This window comes from Taudactylus pleione, unplaced genomic scaffold (assembly GCF_031769625.1).
Source record: "Taudactylus pleione unplaced genomic scaffold, aTauple2 ptg000377l, whole genome shotgun sequence".
Taxonomy (NCBI): domain Eukaryota; kingdom Metazoa; phylum Chordata; class Amphibia; order Anura; family Myobatrachidae; genus Taudactylus; species Taudactylus pleione.
The window spans coordinates 1,884,879-1,893,424 of record NW_028284778.1 but is presented as its reverse complement, the minus strand read 5'-3'; positions in this window follow the sequence as shown (position 1 = coordinate 1,893,424).

Genomic DNA, 8,546 nt, shown 5'->3' with positions numbered 1-8,546 from the left:
TGGAATAAAAGGGGAAACGGAAAGAGCAACACTGGACATACAGTATGGAGGGAAGGGAGGAGCATGTCACCAAGTTAGACAGAGATAGAAAAATGCACCAAGGTAATCAGAGTCATAATCACACGGCCCCTAGGAGGGAACAGTGGTTTTGGTGGCCCCATGAAACCCACATTCTATGGAATGCTGTGACCATGTCATGTGGGAGACTGGTTGTTAACTCTATAGATGTAACATTACTAAAATAGTATTGGTCATGGCAGACATAGAGAGCAGATGCAATTTCTTTTCTTCCAACACAATTACGGTTTAGCTGTGTTGCAAAAATGGGTTAGTCATTTGTCCATAGGCTTGTCCATGGGTCTGATGAGCTTGCTTAGTAGTGCAGTTAGTGGATCTTTGGGAATAGAGATCCCATCATCCTGTAAATTAGAGGTCCAATTTTGAGACATCTGTGTGTAATTAGATCAATCAGTATTTCTTAGTTGAAATCCATACTAACATAGCTAATATCGCTGCAGAGAAAGGTATGTCTCTATAGAGAAAGGTATGTCTCTATTTCTCTACACTGCAAATAATGCATTAAGTCACCCATTATTTTAGTAATACGTTTTGCTATACTCTTAACAAATAACTAGAAATAAACACTCGGAGGCTTATATGGATTTAAACAGGTCACAGCCGTAAATTTATTAAATCGAATTACAATTATAATTGAAAAATCGGTGGCAGCAAAAGTGGTGCTCCTGGGCCACAGCCCGATAGAATATCAGACTAAGGGGTCTAGTTACTAAGCAGTGTTATGAGACAGAGTGAAAAGTGATAAGTCTGTGATAAGGTGCCAGCCAATCAGCTCCCAACTGTCATTTTTCAAACACAGCCTGTGAGATGGCAGTTAGGAGCTGATTGGCTGGCACCTTATCACAGACTTATCACTTTTCACTCTGTCTCCTAACACTGCTTAGTAACTAGACCCCTAAATAATTAAAGAGGGTGGATCCCCGCCCTAGCGTAAACTGGCCTGAAATGGTACCATTCCCCTCTAATTGGCACAGCCTTGACCCCTCCCTAAGATGATGACCTAGTCCCCCCCTTAGGAGTATGACTAACTTGCGCTATCAAGAGGAAAATGCCACTCAGGCACTCAACGCCATAATAGGCTGCCCAGGAGCACTGCTTCCCGCCAGGCTGTACATCCACCTGTTGGAAGGGAAAAAAAATACAGAGAAATTGCACAATCCAACCAACAAAACGTATACAAACCACATATGTTGGGTGGGTGGGTGGGTGGTCCTGAAATAAAACTGCCAAGAGGAAAATGGCTCCTTCAACCTGGCTTTTTATAGAACTTAGCAGAGGCCTTGCCTCCTGCTAGGCTATGATAGGTTTATAATTTTGATTGACAAACTCCTATCTACCCCTCTCAATCCTTTCACCCCCTAACTGAAGAAACCAGCAAAACTCCTAACAAGACAGGGATGCTTATTTTTCCTCAAACTTAATGTAAGTATTCGGAGTCTGAATTGTAAATGTAAATATACATACATCAAAATAAATAAGTAAATAAAAAAACATAAAAATGAAAATATATATCATTTAAAACATTTCAGAACATTCAAATATCAGTAAATCATACTGTGCATTAGTTTTATTAAAAGTAATAGTTTGATTAATTTAAATATTATCATGTTTAATATAATAAAAACTTACCATTTATTAGTTATGCTTTAAAAATGTCCTTTTATCTTTAGGACAAGAGCCAGCAAAATAAAGGTTAAAAAATAGAGAAGTAGTGATAAGGAATGTAATAAAGATTGTGCAATAAACTAAAAGTTGACCCTGCTGTGTATCTTTATTATTATTGCTACGTGGTATATAGAAGGATATTAAGGTTAGACTCTAGGTCACACAGGTAATGAGAAAGTGAGAATTATATTATTTTCTTCAAGTTGATCATACAGAAAATAGTAAATGTACAATATTGATTCTTGACAGGTAAAGTAAAGTCGTGTATAGGACTCGACACAGATGTCCTGACTCCTCCAATCAATACCTATATTCTACTTATTCCAGTCTGATATAATGTTTATTGTAATAAATCTGGATATATACTCCACTTATTAATAATATTGCTATTGAATTTTGCATTTGTTAAGGTTCAGTGGGTTAATTGATCCTCCTCCTCTGGCCACATAATATTGTTATATACAATTTATGCTTATAAGGTCTATTCAGGATCTCTTATCCTGTCTTTACCTCTGATGGTATATCTGTATATTACATTTATAGGCCAGGATCAATTTCTAATTATTATACCTAAAGTAATGTACAGTAATGTTATGTCTCACTGCAAATTATGTTCATTTTCCCATTACTACCTTCTAAACATTTCAGAAGGGATACATTGTTGCTCTATTGCCAAAAGTTTTTATTTTGTAAAGATATTATAAAAGGGCTCATTTGTATCACACTCCCTTTGAGCAAACTAATGTCTACTGAGTTTTTTGTATTATCCCTGCAGTGTTTTCTTAATCTGCATGTGCTTCCTCCAGTAACTATTGTCAGGGTATTCAAAGAGGAAACATTGTAACAGTTTGTAACATTCTGTTCAATCCCAGTCTGTAGATTCGATAGTCTAACTTGTCCTTGTAACTAGGACCATTTCCCACATAGCTCATTAATATTGTCACATTATTCATTAGTATTACAACATATTAAATTGACAGACACACAGCACAGGCCATGTCGACATGCGTTTCGCTGAAAGTAAGCTTTCTCAAGGCAAGCCGATTGCCTCTACAGTACCAGACTATATTGATATTGGGGGACCAATGAAATTCCGTTTCCCCATTACGTGACAGGCTAAACCAATCAGGTACAGTCTCACATTCTCATTGAGAGTGTTGTACCATGTGATAGTTCTATCCAATCACATCCTTTGTGTTATGTTTCAGTGAGTGATCTGTATTCAATTCACTGGATTCAAAGGGGTGTGTTTGCGTCTTCCAATCAGATCACGAACACACCCCCTTGAATCCAGTGAATTGCAGATGTATGTATTTCTTTGCATTTATGAAACCATAGTTCCACAATGATGGAAACATAAATATCCTATAAAGATCTTCTTAGTCTGGGGGCCAATACTACTAAAATAATTTTATGTTGGTTGATGTGAGAAATTAAATAAACTGTCCTGATGGTATTATCCAGGGCTGGTCTGGTGGTGCCCACCTGGTCTGGGTTGAGCAGCTGTGTCAGGTACTGGTTAAGTCTAGTAGTCTTTGGCAAGTAAATTTATATTCATGTATAGGACAAAATGGGCATGTAGCTGGCACAGATGGTAGAATTCTTGTTAGGTTTGGGAGATATGACAATTGTCGAGCACATCATCATTAACTATGACATTTTTCCCCTGACATAAAGCAATTGTATTTCTATACCTGATAGGGTATAAGAATGCTAGCACAGAGAATTAGTTCATATTACCAGGGTCTAGGGTTAATATCTGTTTTGGAGAAGCGTTGCTACATCCCATAAGCATATCATTACAGGGAAAAAGTGTTATGTGGGTGTGAAAATAAGTTTTAGTCTCTAGAGTTGGTGTAATGAGCCCTTTAAAAAAATCAAAAAGACCATGAACCGCTATAGGCTTACATAACACTTTAAAGTGCCCTGGGGTAGATGTATTATAGCGGCACTTAACATGCTGCTATATCGCTTTCTGCTTTGCCTCTTTAACGAGGCGAAGCAGGAAGCACTACCGATAAGATGTATAAACATCTCATTGGCCAGAGTGGGGGAGCGATAACTCTGTGGTAGCTGTGCGCTGGGATGCTGTGGGGGGGGGGGGGAGGGAGGGGGGGATCGTGAATCGCAAAAGTATGCTGAATCCAAAAGATTGAAGGAAGCATCCTTTTATTTCCAGGTGAATAAATATACGGCTCCCCATAGAGGTAACAACATTTAATTTTTGGTGAACTATAGTATTGTATTACGGAGAATACATCGGTCCATTATTCAGCATATTCTTACTGATCTCATTCACCACTTTTACGCTTCCATTCATGTGTCCCACTGCATCAGGTGCTATTAGACTCTCGACACTATAGCTTTGGATCTCCTTTCCCTGATTCTTTAGATCACTGATCATGTACTGTTTTTATTTATAAGGAAAATATTTCCAATCATATAAAGAGCATCAAACAAAGCTCATGATATCATATTTTGTGTCCACATGTATTTTGCACACTTGTTTTATTAAAACAGTTTTTTAGTACTTTCTGTGTTCTTCTTTCAAACCAGCTGTCACGCCCGGCTCTGAGAGGCAGCCTGGATCGCGCTCCTTACCTCTCCGGACGCTCTGGCGAGGGTCGTCCGGCGGCGGTGCGTGTCCCTGGAGGCGGATCCCTGGAGAACGGCGCTGGCTGCTGTAGGATGCTGGAGGCGGAAGGCATCCGTCTGGAGGCAGGAGAGAGGGGGTGAGTCGGGCAGCGCTGCCGCTCTGTAGTTCTCTGGGCGCAGCCATTTTGGATCAGGGGTCAGGTGCCTGGGTTGGCCCATCAGGGGGGAGCCTGGTTCTGTGTGCTAGCAGCCAATCCTGCACTACCTGTGAGTACTAAAGGGCTGTCTAGAGACCCTTTGGTTGCCAGTGCAACATTTTCACAGCATATGCTGTGAGCTAGTTACCTGTGCTCCCTTACCTTACGTGCCACAGTTCCAGAGTATCCTTGCCCATCACCACTCTGCCTGGTACCGGTCAGCTTCTAACCACAGTCCATCTCCTGATTCTCACCTCCTGCTCAACCCATCAGATCCGGATTGCATTCAGTGAGCGTCTCCACAAGCTGTATCACGCCTTACGTGTCATCCCGCCTTCACGTCTCCTTCATGAGTCACACCCCACTGAGACCGGCTGCATTCCAGTACCAGACAGCGTCCCCTCAACCACCTTCCGACTCCACCCCGGGTTCAAGCCCACGTCCAGCCGCGACACCAGCACTCCAAAACATCTTGTTCCCGTTAAAAAAAATAATATAAGCCTTTTTTTTTGCAATTTACAGACAGAAACATACATAGATCACACTGATCTCTGTATGTTTCTGCTGAGCTTACAGCTCATGGGCAGGTGAACTGATTTCCAGAATTTGGACATGAGTTTTGTCCATTCTCGTAAGTGTTTTAAAACTCAATTATTGCTAAATTCCCGAATCCTATCTTTACTAGTGAAAAGTTACTCAAGTTTGGCCGAAGGTGAATTAAAGAGTGTTTGCTAACTCTCCCGACTTTTCCTGTAGCAAACAAGAATTCTCTCCCGAGTTTGACATTGGAGATTTCCGAGTTGTAAAAAATGGCCAAACTCTCCAGAAAAGGTCTTCTCGACCAAACTCGATTCTTAGTAAATTAACCCCTTACACTGTTTGTACTGTACTTTAACTAGTGAATGGTGCAACGACAACTTGATATGACTACCAGTTTTAAAGTTGCGGTAGCCCAGTATATATATATATATATATATATAGTATGTATGTATGTATATATCAAGGCCATCAAATTAATGGTCAAGTATCAATTCAGCGCACCCTGGTGGAGGTTACAAAAATGTAAATAAATGTTTTCACAGATAAATGTTAAGTCAAAATGATGATCCTGATTTCAGTTGATTTTTATTGTAATGTAGATAAACACAATAATTACTTATGTAGTGGAAAAACTCATCAAGTTTCTTTCAGACAAATCACAAACTACAAATGGCCAATGTGTGCTCCTAGCGTAGCACGGCACACATCAAGCTGGTAATCAAGTTCCTCCCAAACCCTGTTAGGATGCAGCCTGGAATCAGCCACTACTCACCGTGGTGCCGGAATCTCCTGATCTCCCTGGCGGGCAGACATCAGGTGTAGTGGCAGGTGGCATGCTGAGTATTCTCCACAGGATCTGCTAGGACTTCTATGTGTTGCTCCATTCCCGTGGTGGCAGTCATGGACGCAGCCATGTGGTATGTGTCATCTAGTCACTCATCCAGTGTTTACTGAGCCAGCATTCAGCTGACTCTGTCCTCCAATGGATAGCTACCTAAGGGTATTTATCCGGGCTCCAGGAACAGGAAGTTGCCTGAACAACTTCACTACTCTAGTGACTGTTTTGCAGTTGCATCGTTCCAGGCTCCACGCCGTGTTACTACCGGTGTCTATCTCCCATGGCATACTACAGTACTATCCTGCGTCTGGATCTCCCGTGTTATACTACAATACCATCCTGTGTCTGGATCTCCCGTGTTATACTACAGTACTATCCTGCATCTGGATCTCCCGTGTTACACCACAATACTATCCTGCACCTGGAGCTCCCGTGTTACACCACAATACTATCCTGCATCTGGATCTCCCGTGTTACACTACAGTACTATCCTGTGTCTGAATCTTCTAGATTAATACTCGCAGTACAAATCTGCGTACTGGTTACCAGTATACTTCAGTACTAACCTGCGTACTGATCATTGTGATACTTTAGCTCAAACCTGCAGACTGATCTTCTGTGTTACACCCAAGACTACCTGCATACTGATCTCTACTATACCTTCAGTATAATTGCATACATATCTCTAGTATTATCCTCAGTGCTGGTTGCTTATCCTTTTCTAGTGACCATTTTCCACGTTATTGTGTACGCAACTCCAGTGTTATTCTCCATTGACTCCCACTGATTTTCTCCAGAGCTGTTCCTCAGTGTCTAACTCCAGTCTCTCCTTTTATCCTCTGTCACTCAGTCTCCTTGCTAGTCTCCGGGTACCTGACCAAAGGGCCGTGACCTGCTTGCTGGGTGCAGTGAAACCCATCTCCCAATTGGAGGGGTCACTGGTGAAGAGCACACAGTAAGTTAGACTCCTCATCTTTGCTCTGGTCTCGCCAACACTCAGAGCTTGCTGATGAGGAAGACTTACCTTCATCTTCCTCGATTGTTGCTCCCTCCACCCCCTGATACCTCGACCTCCAATCCTCCGGCTCAGGATTCCCAGAGAAAGATCATGACAAACCCTTTGTAGCATGTGGGGGGCAATTTTTCTGATGGGTGATCTAATGAGTGACTGCAGGTCAATCAGTGTCATTGCAAGTGGTGGTACAAACACACAATCCTTGATGGAACCCCACAATAAGAAATCACACGGGGTGAGATCTGGGTAATGTTATGGCAACACAGCAGTTCATGATTCACTGCAGCTGCACAGCCAACCCATCTTTGTGGCAACCGATCATTGAGGTGGCCCAAATGTCATTATGGTAATGAGGAGGGGCACCTGTTGAGGGATGAAGTCAGTACTGTCTTCTTCAAGCTGTGGGAGGAGTCATAGTTCCAGCATGTCAAGGTAGGTAGCTCCTGTCCAGGGCCGTAATTAGGGGAGTGCGAGCAGTGCAGCTCCATCAAGCTGTCACAGTGAGGAAGCCTGCGCTGCCCGCACCTCTAGCACCCCCCTCACCCCAATCAAGTTCGTGTTGCAAGAATGTGTGGGGATTTTCAGTACCCCAAATTCTAACATTGAGTTTGTTCATCTTATCTGAAATGTGAAATGCTGCTTCGTCACTAAAATACCAACTTTTCAGGTAAACCGTTCTCTTCCACAAGCTCCAGCAGATTGTCACATAAAGATGCTTGCAGGTCTAAGTTACTGTTCTTCAGAGTTTGCAGCATCTGCAGACGGTAAGCTCTGATTTCACTGCGTCCCAGATGCATGTGCAGATCGCGAACATCCGCCGATTGCGTGCGTCTGCTTTTGTGCATTCCTTGCTGAATCAGGCCCATAGTCAAAAACATATCACACTATGGGGTCTATTTACTAAGCAGTGTTAGGAGACAGAGTGAAAAGTGGTAAGGTGCCAGCCAATCAGCTCCCAACTGTCATTTTTCAAACACTGGGCCTGATTCAGAGCCGGAAGCTCTGAACGAGCGCCCGCTCTGAATCAGGGCGTTTTTTTTTTTGTTTTTTTTGTTTGTCCTCCTGGACGCTCGCATAGCTGTGGGTTACCACCCACAGCTTATGCGAGCGTCCATGATGATGGTCGCGATGGTCAAGACCATCGTGACCATCGGGCTTGCGACGAGACCCTTGCGGTAGGGTCTCGTTGCCGCAAGCCCTGGAGTGATTTTGGTTCTATCAGATTATGTCAGTGGGGCCGGACCCAGACGGTAGGCGTTCCCATGGGAACGCCTCCGTCTGGGCAGCCACGCCCCCGGCACGCCCACCAAAGGGTCCACGCCCACCAGCACGCCCCCTTTGGTGCGAGACCTGTAGCGACGGCTTCCCCGTCGCTCGCCGGGTCTCGCACATGCGCACGACGGAGCTCCCTCCGTCGTGCGCATGCGCACTTGGGCACCATCGACCTGCTTGCGAGCGTACAGCGCTCGCGACCGGGTCTGAATGAGACCCACAGTCTGTGAGATGGCAGTTAGGAGCTGATTGGCTGGCACCTTATCACTTTTCACTCTGTCTACTAACACTGCTTACTAAATAGACCCCTAAGGATGACCATCAGTGGGTTAACCTCGATGGTCAC